Source organism: Maylandia zebra, linkage group LG9 (assembly GCF_041146795.1).
Source record: "Maylandia zebra isolate NMK-2024a linkage group LG9, Mzebra_GT3a, whole genome shotgun sequence".
NCBI classification, from domain to species: Eukaryota; Metazoa; Chordata; class Actinopteri; order Cichliformes; family Cichlidae; genus Maylandia; species Maylandia zebra.
In genome coordinates, this window is record NC_135175.1 from 28970556 (window position 1) to 28986823 (window position 16268).

The window sequence follows — 16268 nt, forward strand, 5'->3', positions numbered from 1 at the left end:
ATGTCATCTTCGATAGCTACAGTGACTCGAAGCACCTTCCATCTTTTCCTGCGTAGTGACACTTTCTTTTCCTCTCATCTAGAGGGCAGTGGAGACCTGCGCAAAGACCTGTGCTTCTGCTGGAATTGCAACGCAGAATGCAGGATGCTCACCTCACAATCTCTCGCCTCCTGAGCCCCGAGTTACACAGCTGAGCCAGCCATCAGCATAAATGGGAACACCCCCCCCCCCCCCCCCCCAAACACATATGCATGCCCCAACAAAATATTCAGCTATATGTAATTAGCCTTTGTGGAATTTCAAAATGTGAGGGCATAACTTTGCATATATCCCACGGACAGCAAGCTTGTATATAAGAAGCAGCTTATGATGGAAGGGAGATGCTCTTTGAATATGTGTGCGTGCCGTGCATGCAGTGAAGGATTGAAGACATGCAGTCCAAGGTTGCGTGTTTGAGATCAAAGGCGAGTAAGTTAGACATCAGCGTCAACATCCACCTCACCCTCAGCCCCCCCACCCCAACCCACCAACCCACACAGACAAGTTGGTCCCATCTGTTGACAACAGTTCAGGGGGAAGGATGTTGTTTCATTGTGCTTCACGACGGGGATCCTGATTGAAAAGTTGATCTCCTTCCACGGCTGCTATCAGTTCTCTTTATATTTCCAGTTGACAACTGTCATGATGGCCCTTTTGTAGATGGTGTTGTCCTTCTGCAACACAACAAAACAAGTGTCACGACATGACTGTTATTCGGTATTTGATTTACTTTCCTATTGATTGACTGGAGGTGTAGGTGAATGAATGTTTTACTTTTAATGTAGTCATACATTTCTGTTTGCTATTGCTGAATTTCCTATTGCCTTGGTATTGAATTTACCCCACTTTATTGTGTTAACTGTTGATAGGTCTCTGTACTGGTGTTCCCTAGACAAACTCCTGCATTTATTGTGCAGTCTGTGACAGACTGAAGGATTTGTTTGGGCAGGGGCTCACCCTGTTCCAGCGTCTCTGCTCCAGCGCTCTCTGAAAGCGGGCAAACTCCCTGTGGTCATGGATGCTGGTGAGTAGTTTCCATAGCAGCAACAAAGCCACACCCAGCACCACAACAGAGCCTGAAAGCACTGTGGTAATCAGGATCACATTCGGCCCCGGTGGGCACTCTTGAAAGACAAGAAGAAGCCACAGCGCTTTAGCAGCCATAGACTGCGTGTTTGTGAATTTCAGATAAAATTAATGTGCTTGTACAATCTCACTGTGGCATCATTAACCAACTTACAAAGGGCAGACTGCAGAATACAAAGTCCTAAAGAATTCTACAGACGTGATTTGCATTTATGCCACCATCAGCCAATAAGGCGCATTAAAGAGGTTTAATCTATATCTCTGTTGGTGCCCTGCCTTTCCCTTATTACTATAATAAAATGTGTTTTTGCATAAAACAATTCCCTGGAGCTGCTACAACTGACAGAATTTCTTCATCTAATGTTGATATACTGGTGTAGTCATAAAAAAATTGAGCATTTGGCTCTGCTTACCTCGTTTGCAAGCTATATAGAAAGACTTTTCTCTTCCTAGGGTCCTCACCCAAAAATGCACTATACAGCCTTCTGAGTCCACTTCCATTCACCTGCAAAGGCCTGGGGAGAAAGCCACTGTTACTAAGACACCAGTCTGACCTACCAAGGCGAGGTTCAGGTGGGCACACTTCATCTTGCACTCATTTGGACTCAAGCCCACTGAGAAGGCCCTGCATGATACACATTCTCTGTGAAAAGAACCATAATCAAAAGTGAAAATGTGTTTAGTTATAAAGGCAATTAAAGCACCCCCAACGTGCTCTCAATGTAGGGGGTAACTCTTCAGAGAACTCTGTTAGTTATGCAGTTCAAGCAATCATTTATTTAGTCACTTTTAATATAAGCAATCCATTACAGTTAAGTTACCGGTAGTGTTACCCATTCCTTTTATTGCCACAGAACCAAGCATAACAGATTAATAATGCATTTCTTTCTGTTTGTCCGCTGCTTTTTTGTATGTAGTTGTTTATTAGTATATTAGTCAGTGTGCATGTGGATCTTAGCCAGTGAGGTGAAGGAGTTTGCAACATTTTACATTTGTGGGTGAAAGGGAAAAGAACAACAAGGGAAAAGGAAACTGTGCCTGGGTGATAATAAGTGTCTGTCAGCTGTGAGGAGCTCTACTTCAAATTTGATTAAGGATGCCTGCAAACTAACTAAGCACAGCAGCTCCACAGCACTGGTGGCACATTGAGGAGGAGAATGATGGCGGTGGTGGAGCTCAGGAACAGAAGAGGTAGCTTTTAGTTTGGCCAGAGCAGTCACTCAGAGGAAAATTAACAAGCTTCTTACTTTTTATGGTGTAGTAGTAGGCTGCATACAAACCGACATGCACTTCATTTCTTGTATTGCAAAGGCAGCAACCTTGGAAAGTAGCAAGTGACTAACGTTACTCGACATATTCATGATTATGAAAATGTCAGCTTTTAAAAAAGAGTGTGGCAGAATCTTTCATTTTCATGTTTTCTTAATTGTGCCCTGAACTTTAAAGGTCGTAGTAGTGGTGCAAGTTACAGATGCTGGGACAAGAAGGGCAAAGCTCACAGGTCGGGCCCTGGAAGCGCTTGTCATGGCAAATGCAGGTGCCGCAGTGGCTGCCTCCACAAATCTGTCCATCCTGAGACAGACACTCGTAAGCTCGGCCCCTGAATGCTGGGGAACACAAACACTCCCCCCACACACACCTGCCGCGCCCTGGGACAGTAGAACAAACAATTTTAAAAAAGACATACTGGCCTCCTGTTATTTTTTTGTAGATGTGTTCCTGCTACTATACCTCCACATTGTAGTCCTCGGTACTGATCACAGCTGAAATCACTGCACTCACACAGCTCCCCATAGTACACATGGCTGGGCTTTTTGCTGCTCTTTTGACAAACACACCTCCCGCAAATGCACTTTCTGTGCCCACTGCACACTTCAGATGCATTATCACGGCGACAAAGGTGTGAGTCAACTGCTGTGCCCGACTCCTCTTGCTCACATTCAGAAAATGTCCTGGCTCTCCCTGCTTTACACCTGCAACACAGGAACACACATCAGCCTGTTTCCCCCCTTAATAACCTGGAATTAAACTTGTTAGCCAAATTGATGCCGTCAAGCCACTTCACCTACCTGCATGCGCCACACTCCAAAGTCCTGTTGCCATGGCTACATGAAGGACTGTGTGGGACCCTGTCCTTTTGACATGAACACTCACATATGGGGCTCAGCAGGACCTCAACCTCTTCACTATAGCCTTGGGGCTTAATAATAAAGCGGCATGGTCTTTGTGAAGCAGCCACACACAGAGGTGCTGTGATGCTTACATTAAAGCTCACCTAGAGGGGGGTGAGAATTCCTTGAGCACCATTATAATCCTCCACTAATGAGGTAATCATAATCAGCATTACCATCGCTTCAACCGAGGATGGCCGCATGCTAACAGAATCACTCACACAATTTACCACACACAGAGCCGCGGCTACATGCAGCTACTCACCTCGTCATCTACAGAGATGTTGGAGCATCTCCTCCCCTGTTCTCCATGCCTCGGCCTGTGGTCCTTACAGTGGGAGTATAGGAGATGTGCTAGCCCGGTGGAAACTTGCTGTGCTCCATAACAACCTCAGAGGTCAGTGCCTATAGCCAGTAAAGCAGTTAACCTCTCAAAGATGAGGTGGTGTCAGCAAGCTATACACATGAGGCTAATGACCTCTGTAGGAAGGGAGTTTGTGGTTCACTTACACTATATGCTTCAACAATTATCTGCAGGATGTTGTGGGAGTTGTTGGACAGCATTCTGAGCTCACATTTTGGGAAGATGCTTCTTCCCGAAGAAGTATCTTCTTCCCAACGGCATCTTTAATGTCAAATTAATGCTTATGCATTTATTCAAAGTCTTCCAGCTGGACAAGCAAAAAACGAACCAAATGTTTCAGAGAGATTATAAGAGTTGATAAGTAAAGACGGTGGCGTACAACCTTTGCCCTTCCACGAGCTAAACTAACATATGAGCCTGTCGTGTTGTTGCACTGATGCATGCCAGAGGTTCACGATAGTTATAACAGAGAAGCAGGCAAGTATGCATTTTTCATGACTTACTGTATTCATAATGGGAATGATCATGGCATTTGTTCAAGTGCTCTGACAGATACAAACATGTCAAATCTCTGGACTGAACTACAGCTAATTCAAATGTGTATCACATAAACTGTGTGTGGAAGGATGGCTTTAGTTATTCATTAATTTATAGAAAAAGTCAATTCTTTGACTGGTTTTGAATGAACCAGCTATGCAATTAAATTAAAGATGTGGAACCTTTCATTTAGACAGGAGGCGTGCCTGGAGCTATAACAAGGATGGCTGCCAAGCAGATGACTTACTTAAGGGCTGTGGAACGTAGTGTCAGAGCACAGGGGCTTGCATAGTTATGGTGAAAATAACCCCCTCTGATGGATCAAGGTAAAGATTAACTTTAATTCTGGATTTACCAACATATAGCATAAAGATTCAGAACAACAGTGAACTGGCAATGTAGAACAACTCATTCCTGTGTGTTATAGATGTTGACTGTGTTCTTAAGGTTAGGGTCCATTTGCAGGCAAATCATCAGTAAAGTTTTTCATAGCTTTTTGCTTTTAAGTGGAAATAGGTGGTATTGGTCCTTGATTAGGCACCAGCACTCCATGTGCAGAAAATAGAGAACTGATAGTGAAACCCTTGCAATGAGTCTCATCTATCTTCATTATAATGCACTTGAGTAGTTTGGTTTACTTTAGCAACTGAGAGTTGCAGTTAATATTTACTGGAGCACCAAATGCACAGTGGAAAACAGTTCTACAATAATGCACATTGTTTTTTTGTTGTTGTTTTTTTAGGTCTTTAATATAAAAGGTAACCAGTGAAAATGCAATGTGGTGAAGGTTTTTGGCAAAAGTGCAATGCAAGTGGTTAAAAAATTATAGATTTTCCAGAAACTGCTACATAATTTTACTCAGTTGGCATCGAAGGGAACAGGGAAGCTTAAAACGTAAACATTTTTACAGCAAATAGTAGAAATAAATAGTAAAATAGTACAATAGTTGGTTTTCCCGTTTAATACAGCTATACAAATCAAACTAAACTGAGTAAGATTTAAAGTTATGCATGGTAAAAGAGTATGTTATCTAACGTCAAGGCATTCAAAACATTCAAGACAGTTATCAGTCTTTCCAGGAGTGGGCATCCTAGCAAGTTCACCCCGTGGTCAGACATTTCAATGCTCAGAAAAACCCCTCAAGAGCTACATTTTAGACTCTACAAGCCTCCAAAAATGACTTGTTTGGAGGGGATTTCCTCTTCTCTTTAGAAAACAACATGGCAGCTTGGCTTAAGTTGCCATGTTGCTTCTGAACAAAACACAAAACTTCTGGAAAAATGTCCTTTGGATGGATGAAAAGAAGTGGAAATATTTGGCCATAATGCACACTGTCATGTTTGGAGATAATCAAACATGAAACTTCAGCACAAACACCTCATATCAACTATCAGAAGGGTGGTGGAGGGATGATAATTTGAGCTTGTTTTACAGCCACAGGACCAGGGCACCTGGCAATCATTAAAGCAACCATTAACTCCTTGGTATACCAAAGTATCCTGGAGTCAATTATGAGGCCATCTGTCTGACAGCTAAAGCTGGACTGAAACTGGGATCATGGCAGCAGGTCATGGGTCATTGGGGTCATTGCAGCAGAGCAGCAAATTTACAACAGAATGATTGAAAAAGAAAATAATCAAGGTGTTTTAATGGTCCGGTTAAAGTCCAAACCTCAACCACATTGTTATGCTGAAGTCAGACCTTAAGAGAGCTGTGCATAAAGAAATGCCAACAAACCTCAATGAAAAAGCTATGAAGAACAGTGGGCTAATATTCCTCCAAAACAATGTGAAAGACTGATAAAGTCGTACAGAAAATCATTGCTTCAGGTTATTGTTGCTAAAGGTATTGTTCCTACAAGCTACAAAACCTATTGAGTCATTTAGTTTTTCATGTGACTGCAGAATATCCTTTGAAAACTGTCATGGAGTGTTATCCAAGCTAGCTAGCATTAGCTAATCAATGCAAATATGATAATTTCTGGGTCCAATAAAACAACATGTAGACAGAAGAAATGCCACACTCGAGGCTTCCGAAATGTAGTCCATTAATCATTGGGTGATGTCATGGTGGATACTTCCATCTTTTATATGGGCTACAGTCTACAGTCAGCTTTAGATAAAAACTCAAACGGCAAAGCATCAAAATAAACACAAGCAAATAAATGATAAATTATTGCAGATAGGCCCTGCTATACCTTATACAAGGGTGCGACTTTTTCAGTGACAGCAAAGATGATCTGGACGTTCTTCTGTCTCAGTGTTTCAGCAATCTGAGCCACCGAAGGATGGTCCTGTCACAGTGGAATCAGGGCAGATGCAAATTGCAATGCATAACAGTCAGGCCAGAATATATATGTGTAATAAGTAGTTAAGCATGCTCTACCTCTTCCTTCTATTGCTGTCCTCCCTCTTTCCCTCCCATCTAACAACTCTTTCTATTGCTCATTTCATTCACTCACCGTAACAGACTTTCCATTCCCTCCAAATAGATAAATAAGTCCCATTCAAAGAGGAGTGACGCCCGTATCTTGCACATCCATTTTCAGCCTTGGGTGGCCATGCATTCAGACAGAAATAGATTAATAATGCATCCATATTCACTCCACCTGTCAAGTGTCTGGACTGGAATGAGGTCAGGACACTAACAGTCTCATGAACCTAACGAGACACCTATATGGATGTTTAATACACGCGTATAAAGAATTACACTCACAAGCACACATCCAGGCGTGCATGCTCTTTGAGCACCTGCACAGCACACACCCACCCAGCCTTCTATACACAACCCGGGTGAGATTAAGAGATGAAAGCTTTGGTTTGAATTACTCCACAAACACTCCAGCTGTTTCCCATCAGGGTGTGCCTGTCAGCATCTTCTCTACCCAGGGAACTGTGCTGTTGATTCTGACCTTTAAATCACTGTCTTTGACTTTCTCTGCAGCTGCCTGGACCTCTATTTCACTGCAGACGGGAATCAATTTAGCACGCGTTGCAATATCTGGTCCATAGGATAAACACTGTATGCTCCTTGGGACCACAGTCACCCAAGCATGCATGAAAGTAAGTGAAAACACATATACCTCTGTGATGGCTCATTCTGGCAAGGTAAAGCTTCGGTTTTTACCTGTGAGTATAACCGTGGGATTTCACAAGGCAGGATTAATCCGTTTTCTCAACAAGTGAGATGAGTTTGAAAAGAAACTGACAGACAATCCCAGTAGACAACGAGCAGCATTATTACCCTATTAAACTGTGTTGCAGAGCAATAAAAGGATAGAAATCTGATATTTACACTCCTTTTAGTTCTTGCAAGGTCTTTATTAATTCATGAAAAATATTTGTCTTTTGTTGCTGGTGTATATTTTGGGTCTATAAAAGCCTTTTTAGTGAAAATGGATCTAAAAGTAATTTGCATTGCTCTGAAATGCTATGTTTGCTAGAAGTAGCAGAAGCAGCAGAAGTAGCACTATCTATCTATCTATCTATCTATCTATCTATCTATCTATCTATCTATCTATCTATCTATCTATCTATCTATCTATCTATCTATCTATCTATCTATCTATCTATCTATCTATCTATCTATCTATCTATCTATCTATCTATCTATCTATCTATCTGTAATCTCAAAAGTATCTGCTTGTCTGCCTCTGTAACATTCAGTCCAATTCAATTTTATTTATAAAGCGCCAAATCACAACAGCAGTCACCTCGAGGTGCTAAACATCCCATTCTTAATCCACAGGGTTTAATATGGATTACCCATCGGAGATATAACAGCTTCGGCTCTTCTGGTAAGGCTTTCCACAAGGTTTACAAGTGTGTTTATGGGAATGTTTAACCATCTTCCCAGACCTGGTTTGCAGTCTCTGGTCTAATTCATCTAAAAGGTGTTTTATAAGGTTGAGGTCAGGACTCTATGCAGGCCAGTCACGTTCTTTCACACCCGCTCACTTATCTATGTCTTTATGGACCTAGCTTTGTGCACTGGTACGCGATCATGTGGGAGCACGAAGGCGCCCTCACCAAACTGTTCCCAAAAAGTTGGGAGCATGAAACAGTCCTAAATGTCTTGTTATGTTGACACATTAAAAGTTCCTTTATTTAGATCTAAGGGACTGAGCCCAACTCCTGAAATACTACAACATATAATCGCCTTTCCACCAGAGGCCATCGAAGGTATTGGAACACCTGAATTCAGTAATTTGGATTGGTGTACCTGTCTATAGAGTCCAGTGACAGAGGAGAACACACTTTTACTGTAGCACTACACATCTAACAGATCACACCATGAGAGTGCTTGTGTTTTTCATGGGCTAAAAAATATTATCCATGGTCTGCTGTAGCACACTGAAGTAACATAGACATATTGTTGATTTATGCATCCGTGGGTTTTTTTAACAGGGGGCTAGAGCCTATCCCAACTGATAATGGGTGAGTCTGTAACAGGACTAATACAGGGAGACAGACAGTCACTCAGCCCTATGGCCAATTTAGAATCACCAATTAACCTGACATGCATGTCTCTGGACTGTGAGAGGAAGCTGGAATACCTGGAGGGACCCAATGCATGCACAGGGAGAACATGCAAGTCCCATACAGCTGACAGGTTTGAACTAGGAATCCTAAAACCATTAAATAAAACATTAATTCTGCAATGATTTTCAATGTTTGGCCCATTTCAGTGTAAGTCCAACTATAATAGACCTATAATGAAAACACCATTTAAGCTTGAACTTTTTTTCTTTAGTAAAAAAAAAAAATTAAAGTTCTTCTAAAAAATGTATATATTTGTAGCAAGTGACACTTCCCATCATTTGGAAGCACAATGCAGGATAATTTTCCATCTCCAGCAACGTGGAAAACAGCATCCGTGGAGAACACCAGCAGACGGGTCACGTTTCTCCAGCCAATCTGCCGCTGCAAGTGAAGAACATTTAGTCAATAAATTACCGATTGGCAGAAAATTGAACACAGCGACCACGACCTAAGTGTTTCTGACAGACTTCTAGAAAAGAATTACCTTCCTGCTTTTCTATGTAATCAAATAACTGTGAATGAGTAATATTTTGTGCCTTCAAGTTTAGGGCTTAGATCAAAAACCTGTGAAATTCAATTATAGAAATCAAATTTTCATGTTTAAGAGCTTGTGAGTCTAAGATACACCCAAAACTGAGCGATGCAGTTTCCCAAAGGAAGCTTAGTATTCTGTAATAGCCCTTTCATCTATTGTCTGCAGTCTTTCCACTTCCTCCACATAACGCCCACTCAAACAAAAGCAACAATATCTGTATTGCAGTCGAGCTCCCTGCTGGGCTTTCTCACATTACCTCACACATGGTGGCCTGCATCAGGTCATTCAACCCAACCTCTGGTGAATCCAGGTTACTGGAGATCCGTTGCCCCCCTACCAGCTCTGTGAAGAGGCTTCCGTTGGTGGTGAGGCTTAGGATGTTGTGGTAGGTGAAGGGAGGGGTGCAGGGCCAGGGCTAAGTCCTTTTACAGGGATTTCGGAGCATGTCCTTTGCAGTGTTGATGTATAGAATCACTGTCTTTCCCACAAATGCAACAAAACCTTTTGGAAGTGGAAGTGGAAAGGAACAAAGGAAAATAAGAAGTACTGTGTGCTGTGAGAAGTGAATGAAAAAAAAAAAGGTTGGGGTGGGGGTGGGGGGGAAGTAAGATAACTAATGGTTTCCTGTCTCCCAAAAGCTACCAGTTGTCCTTGAGCAAAGCACCTAATTCCCAATCACTCCAGCAGTGCTGCTCAGTGGTCAGTAGTAAGATTATGATTATACTGGGCAGCTCCCAGGTGTATAACTATGTAAATGGGGCACAAGGGTATTAAAAAAAATAAATAAATGAATATACAGATATAAAAAGTTATAAGAAAATTGCATTGACCTAAATTTCATATGATAAGGAAACTGAGGCAAACAGACCCAATCTGAAGTCACTGGTGATATTCTTCATTTCTTTCATGAGGTCAGCCCCCAACTTTTTAACATTCATCAGGTCATCCTCCATGGAAAAAGACAGATCCATCAGGTAGTACAGGTCTATGAGGTAGTCCCTCACCTGTTTGAACTTCACCTCAAAGCTCCGGGGTTCTCCTATAGATGCGAAATGTGGAAATTCTACTGCAAAACATACCACAGCTATAAAAGTAGCTCGGTACTATTTGGAAGCGTGCACACATCACACACTGTTTCAGGCTGATTCTGATATTTGTGGAAGGTTTCTACTTTTACATTTGATATTTTATGCAGTTGATACAAAAAGATTTTGTGGTTCATGGTTTCTTTTGTGTGTGGGTGTCGCTGGGTGTTTTTGGTCTCCTCATTACTCAGCCAAGGTTGTGCACAAAACCCTGTAAACCTGATTTGGTCATTGCTTCTAAAGGTATTTTTTTTTATTTTGACTGACTTACGATGGCTTACACCTTGACTTGTCTTCAAACACTTGTTAATTGCTAGCTGAGTGATATTAAAAACTTGAGAAGGAGTAACACAGACTAGAAATGGAGAGAGTTCAGTTTCAAAATGCAACTTATGCGTCAGTGCTGAAGCCAACACATTTCACCAGGTGGAACTTTAAAAGCAATGCATTTTATGTCTCACTGTTCAGAGTTTCAGTACTGCTTATAAAAAGTATTTTTAGACAAGTAAGCAAACTAGTAATCTGCTAGTGACTCAAGCAATTGCAATTTTTTGGCCAATACACATTTTTCCCTAGCAAATATCAATCCACTCTGATCCAACATCCATTATTTCCGCTTATCCTCTCTGCTACCAGGCTGGAGCCTAACCCAGCTACCATAGCGCAAGAGGGTGAGAGGCAGGGCTAACACATAAAGACACTCACATTAACACCTATGGGCAATTTAGAATTACTAGTTAATCTAATCAAATGTCTTTGGACTGTGGCAGGAAGCTGGAGTACTCAGAGAGAACAACAGTCCTAATCACCGCACCACCTTGCTGCCACCCCAGCAACCAGTGGTTGCAAATTGGCTGCAGACTGGTCTTTAGGGCTGTGTGGCTCGGGCCTTATTCACTTGACTTTGCATTGTCACCATGATACAATACATGTAGTGTCCTTTCCTTCCCGTGATGTTATCACGATTAAGGCTAAGTGCTTAAAAAATTGCATTACACAAACTAATGACATTGGCTACATCCCTCTTTTATGTGCAGTTTGCTAAAGCTAATAAGTGACATTACTAATGTAATTAAAAATGCATTAATTATACTGGTAATTTATACCCACCTGGTCTGAGGTGCAGCAGGACAGTCTGAGGCTGGAGCTGGGTCACTACTCTGTGCAAGCGTTTATGTCTTTGTTCTTTAGGATGAAAGGTGATCTTCCAGTTTTTCAGAAGGACAGTGGAACCTCTAGGGTCCTCCAGGTGATCAAAAGGACAGCCCCTCTTTAGCAGGGCTCCAGCTGTGTCGCAGCGCTCCCATATGTGCTGACCCACTTCTAGAAAATTCTTTACACAGGTTTAAGTTAAGTTCAACGCCTTACATCAACACTGACTGCAAAAAGGGCAAAGTCAGTGCTGCAGTTAATGGAAGCAGTACAGAAAGGATGTGAATGTGTGTGTGTGTCTCTGTGTGTTTCTTTTAACTCAAAAAACAAAGCCCGTCATCTTTCAACAACATCATTAAAATGGAACACATATGATGTTCCATATTCAAAATTTGCTTACAGGGTTTACTGTTGTTATAAAACACACACTTACATCACTGTTTGATACAACACAACATGCACACGACAACATATGATGTACTAAATATACAGTACTGTGCAAAAGTTTTGAACCACCCTCGAATAGTTTATATTTTTGCTTCCAAGGAGTCAGACATTCATGCAGTTTTTTTTAAAAGGCGTCTTGAGCTATAATTTTTCAGACTTTCTGAAGGTCTTGCTAAGTTTTCCTTTGGACAGTGGCTCCTTTTTCACTCATTTTCAGTTCAGTCCTTGTATCTGACCATTTTTAGAGGGATCTTTTTTAGTTGTTAAACCATTAAACACTGAGAGAAAGAGAGATAGGAAGAGATAACACAATTTAATAGACATAAAATAGTACTTTTGAACCAACAAGCTGATTCTATGAGCTGAAAAGATGCGATATTTTGGCATCGTGTGCAGTCTGCCCATAAAAAATCAAAGAAACTGGAGAACTGGACAAATAGAGGACAGAAGAAGTGGCAGGCCTAAAAAAGCCATAGCTTCATCAGCTATCGTTATAGCTATAGCAAAATGAAGATTATATGAAAGTTGTGTTCTTCCGAAATAGGAAAAAGTGCAGCAAATACCTGACATAGCACCTGTGAGAGGCGCTTGAGTTTAATCTTGATCAGAAATGTTCTCAGTTGAAGGGTGGCTGTCGTGAAGCCATTTTTAAAAAAAATATTCACCTTCAAGTTCCTTAGATTGCACAGACTCTGTTTTTGCCTTCTATATTTTGCACCTATTTCCCAAGCAGCATATGAAGATATAAGGTGTGGCTTGAGACTTTTACACAGTACTGTAATTTAAGTTATTAAATATGTAATTACTTAATTTTATTAGGATTAATCAGTAATAGCATTCAATCTTAATACAAAATGCAAACTAGGACTTAACCCATCCACTGCTAACTTTTCAAGGTCTCCACTCAAATAAATTGGAGATTTCTATATCCACTAAGCATCTCTCTGTTAAAGGAACAGATCTGGAGTACTGAAAAACTTTTTGTGGACCAAAAATATACTTGGTGTTCAGTTAACAGTGAACCCGTCAAAAAAGAAGTCACAGCGTATTTCCGAGGCCATTCACCTCCTAAGTACACCAGGCACAATGTGGCCCTGCTGCCAGGCACTCTCCACAGCTCCTGACCCCTTGACTTTCACATTTGTGATGTGAATGGTCTGCAAGAGAACAGAAACTAGCAAGAGGCTCCAATATTCCATCATGTGAATGCACCGTACGCAGAAGAAAAGCAAACTTAGATTTTTATGCTCTGTACTGGATACATTTTGGAAGTCAAGGGATTAGCCGATCAGATTTTTCCTCTCTCTGTTTCTCATAGCACAAAATCACAAATTGTCAATGCACATTTTTCCTTGTCAGTCACCTAGCAACGCTTTTCTTACAACTTAAAAAACATTCTATAGTTTGTACTTGACCCATGTTAAAAATGCAGGCTTTGTGAATTACATTTCAAGTCAATATATGATCAGAATCACACTGCTGGCTGTTTGTCATCAGTTTAGTCACACTAAAAATCTGTATGCATCAATACCTCCTAAATTGTAGTCCATAAATAGATTATTTTTTTTAAAACTACAGAGGTATCTTAACTGTTTAAGCTAACTGAATCTCTATAAACTGATATCTGCTTATGAATACGCAGATAACTGTAGTCTAGCAAACAGGTGTTTTGTAGCACTTTCTGTTGATCAGTCACACCTGAGAACATTTTGTTGTGTGGATACAGGATGTCATGCCACTGACATATTCCCACCATGTAATAATAATTCAAAAGTTGAAAAACTAAAACCGAAACCAATAAAAACTAAACTAAAACAAGAAAATCCACTCTGGAAACTAACTGAAATGGAACTGAAATAAACCCCCCAAACAAACAAACAAGTCAGAATGCAATTTTAAAAAAAATTCAAACTCCCCTGCAGCCCTGAATTTGATATGCATAATGAAATGGGTGGATAGATGGAAACAATGGCTGGTGGACAGAACAGGAAGTTTTGAAGCACACATATGTTTTTTTTAACTGGATACCCTGCTTATATGTTCAAGTATAGATGGTAAATAAAAGATGGACGCAAGCTTTAGGGTCAGAAAAGTGCCATAAACCTGGCTCCCGGATATTTGTCTGACCTCTTGCAGACTTATACCCCCCTCAGATCTCTTAGATCAAGTGATCTTTTGCTTTTAGCCGTACCAAGGTCGAGGCTGGTTCATAGAGGCGATCGAGCATTTGCAGTCGTAGCACCTAAGCTGTGGAATAATTTACCCCCATACATCAGACAGGCTCCTACTGTCAATCTTTTTAAATCTTATCTTAAAACACATTTTTGTTTACTGGCTTTTAATACAGCATGAGAGTTATTTGTTAATTCATATTTGGTGTTTGCTATCAATACTACAAGTTATTTTATTAGGTATGTTGTATTCTTGTACAGCACTTTGGTCAACGCTCCTGTTGTAATTAAATGTGCTATATAAATAAATAAACTAAAAACTTTAAACTATAACCTGCATTTTTGGCAATGGCCAGCAGGGCAGATACATTTGGTTGCAGAAAGGAAAAGGAAAATGACCTCTGAGTATTTTCCTGTTGAGTGTGTGGTCTTAATTATGAAAGTGAAAAAAAAAAAAGAGATAAAGGAAGGTATGCTTTAGGGTTACTTTTTTATTTAGAGCCACAACTATTTGGAAACAGTTGGACTTCACATGGTGGGCATACTGGTGGCTAGTAGAGTTTATGAGCCAAACAAAAAATACTGTTGCCCCCAAAGGATAAATCGGCTAACTAGCCGATTGGTTCCCTCATCCGTAGTGAGCTAATGCAGCGGTCCCCAACCACCGGTCCATGAGTCTTTTGGTACCGGACTGCGAGAGTGGAGGCTCAGGTGTGAAATGTATGTTTTTTATTGGTTTTTATCGTTATTTTGTTATTGTTTTTATCGTTAACTAGGTTTCCCTGGGTCTTTTCCCATGTGTTATGAATAAATCTTCTTTTTTTTGGTAGTGGTACTGGTTTTATTTTGTTGTATTTAGCCGCGACACTTTAAAGGACGACCCCTGAAAATACTGTCGGACATAAACCGGTTGGACCGCTGAGCTAATGTACCTGACTGTTTGCTGCAGCTTCATATTTAGCATTCAGACACACTAGAGGGGAGTCCATCCTCTCACAACTGTCTGCGAATGAGTAGTGATTACACAGACGAGAGAAATCCCGGATATCTTTCTGTGAAGGCAACTAACATAAGTGTATTTCCTAAAATTTGATTCAAACCCATTTGCTTTTATCATTGTGACACACTGCAAAAAAAAGGAGAAAAGAATAAAAATTGCCCCACAGAAGTGAACGCACGTCCACCTGCTGTCCCATCGCGTCTGGAGCTGCGCTGCATATAAAAGAGAGAGCGGCTCAGCCTGCAGCAGATGACAAGAGCAAATTTTGACTGGCAAACAACTGGTGGGATCCGGGCTACAATCTAAATGAGAATTTCTGAGCGGCAAGAATAATGAGACAGTTTACTTTCATTGCATCCTCAATGAGAAAAGTATTGACCCACCTTGTGTTCCTGTGGCTTTGCATCTGCAGTACAATAACAGGACAACAGCAAATAGGATGCTCATCTGGAAGAGAAAAAAAAAGTAATTTACTGGCTAAAATGTTGACCATTCTTTCCTCTCAAATCATTAAGGCAGAGTGGAGTTGTAATTGCTGTTTAAGGAAAATAATCTCTGCACTGAGCAGCTTACAAAAGACTATGAATTTGACCTGTGGGTGTTTGGTTTATACAATAGAAATAAAAGGCACTTACCTTGACTGATTCTACTGTGTGTAGACAAACGTGAAGGAGAGTAGGGGTGCCTTCCCTCTGGGGGTGGGACCAGATGGTTTCTTTATACACATCCTGTGCAAAACACGAGCTGTGGGACTTTGCCACCTCTCCCTCCCTCTGTTATCCTCTTTCCTGTAGCAGCCACAAGTGGATCAACTGGCTTATGTTTCAGGGTCGTGAGCAGCAAATGATCTCTTCAAGTAAGGCCAAAGATAAAGAGAATAATTCCCCAGCTTTCTGCTGAGAAAAGCTGAAGAAAAGAAAAAGACACTTACTTGTCATACTTGTCCTCATATAGCACTGGGCCGGTGTTAGAGAGCACACGCTATCTCTTACAATCTTTGCAGAGCTCTGCTTTCTCGATTGTTTGGCCTTGCTGACCATAGCATGCGACTAAAGCCCCAAAAGATATTGACCCAGCAGCACACAAGCTAAATGAGTTTTGAGGACACAGTTCTTGCTCAAAATACAAAGGCTCAGGACT

At 41.0% G+C, this 16268-nt stretch overlaps 1 pseudogene; it reads right to left on the reverse strand.

Annotated features, from left to right (window-relative positions):
- Nucleotides 1-647: 647 nt before the first annotated feature.
- LOC101480099 (integrin beta-1-like) lies at nucleotides 648-16066 on the reverse strand (annotated as a pseudogene).
- Between the last annotated feature and the right edge of the window lie 202 nt (nucleotides 16067-16268).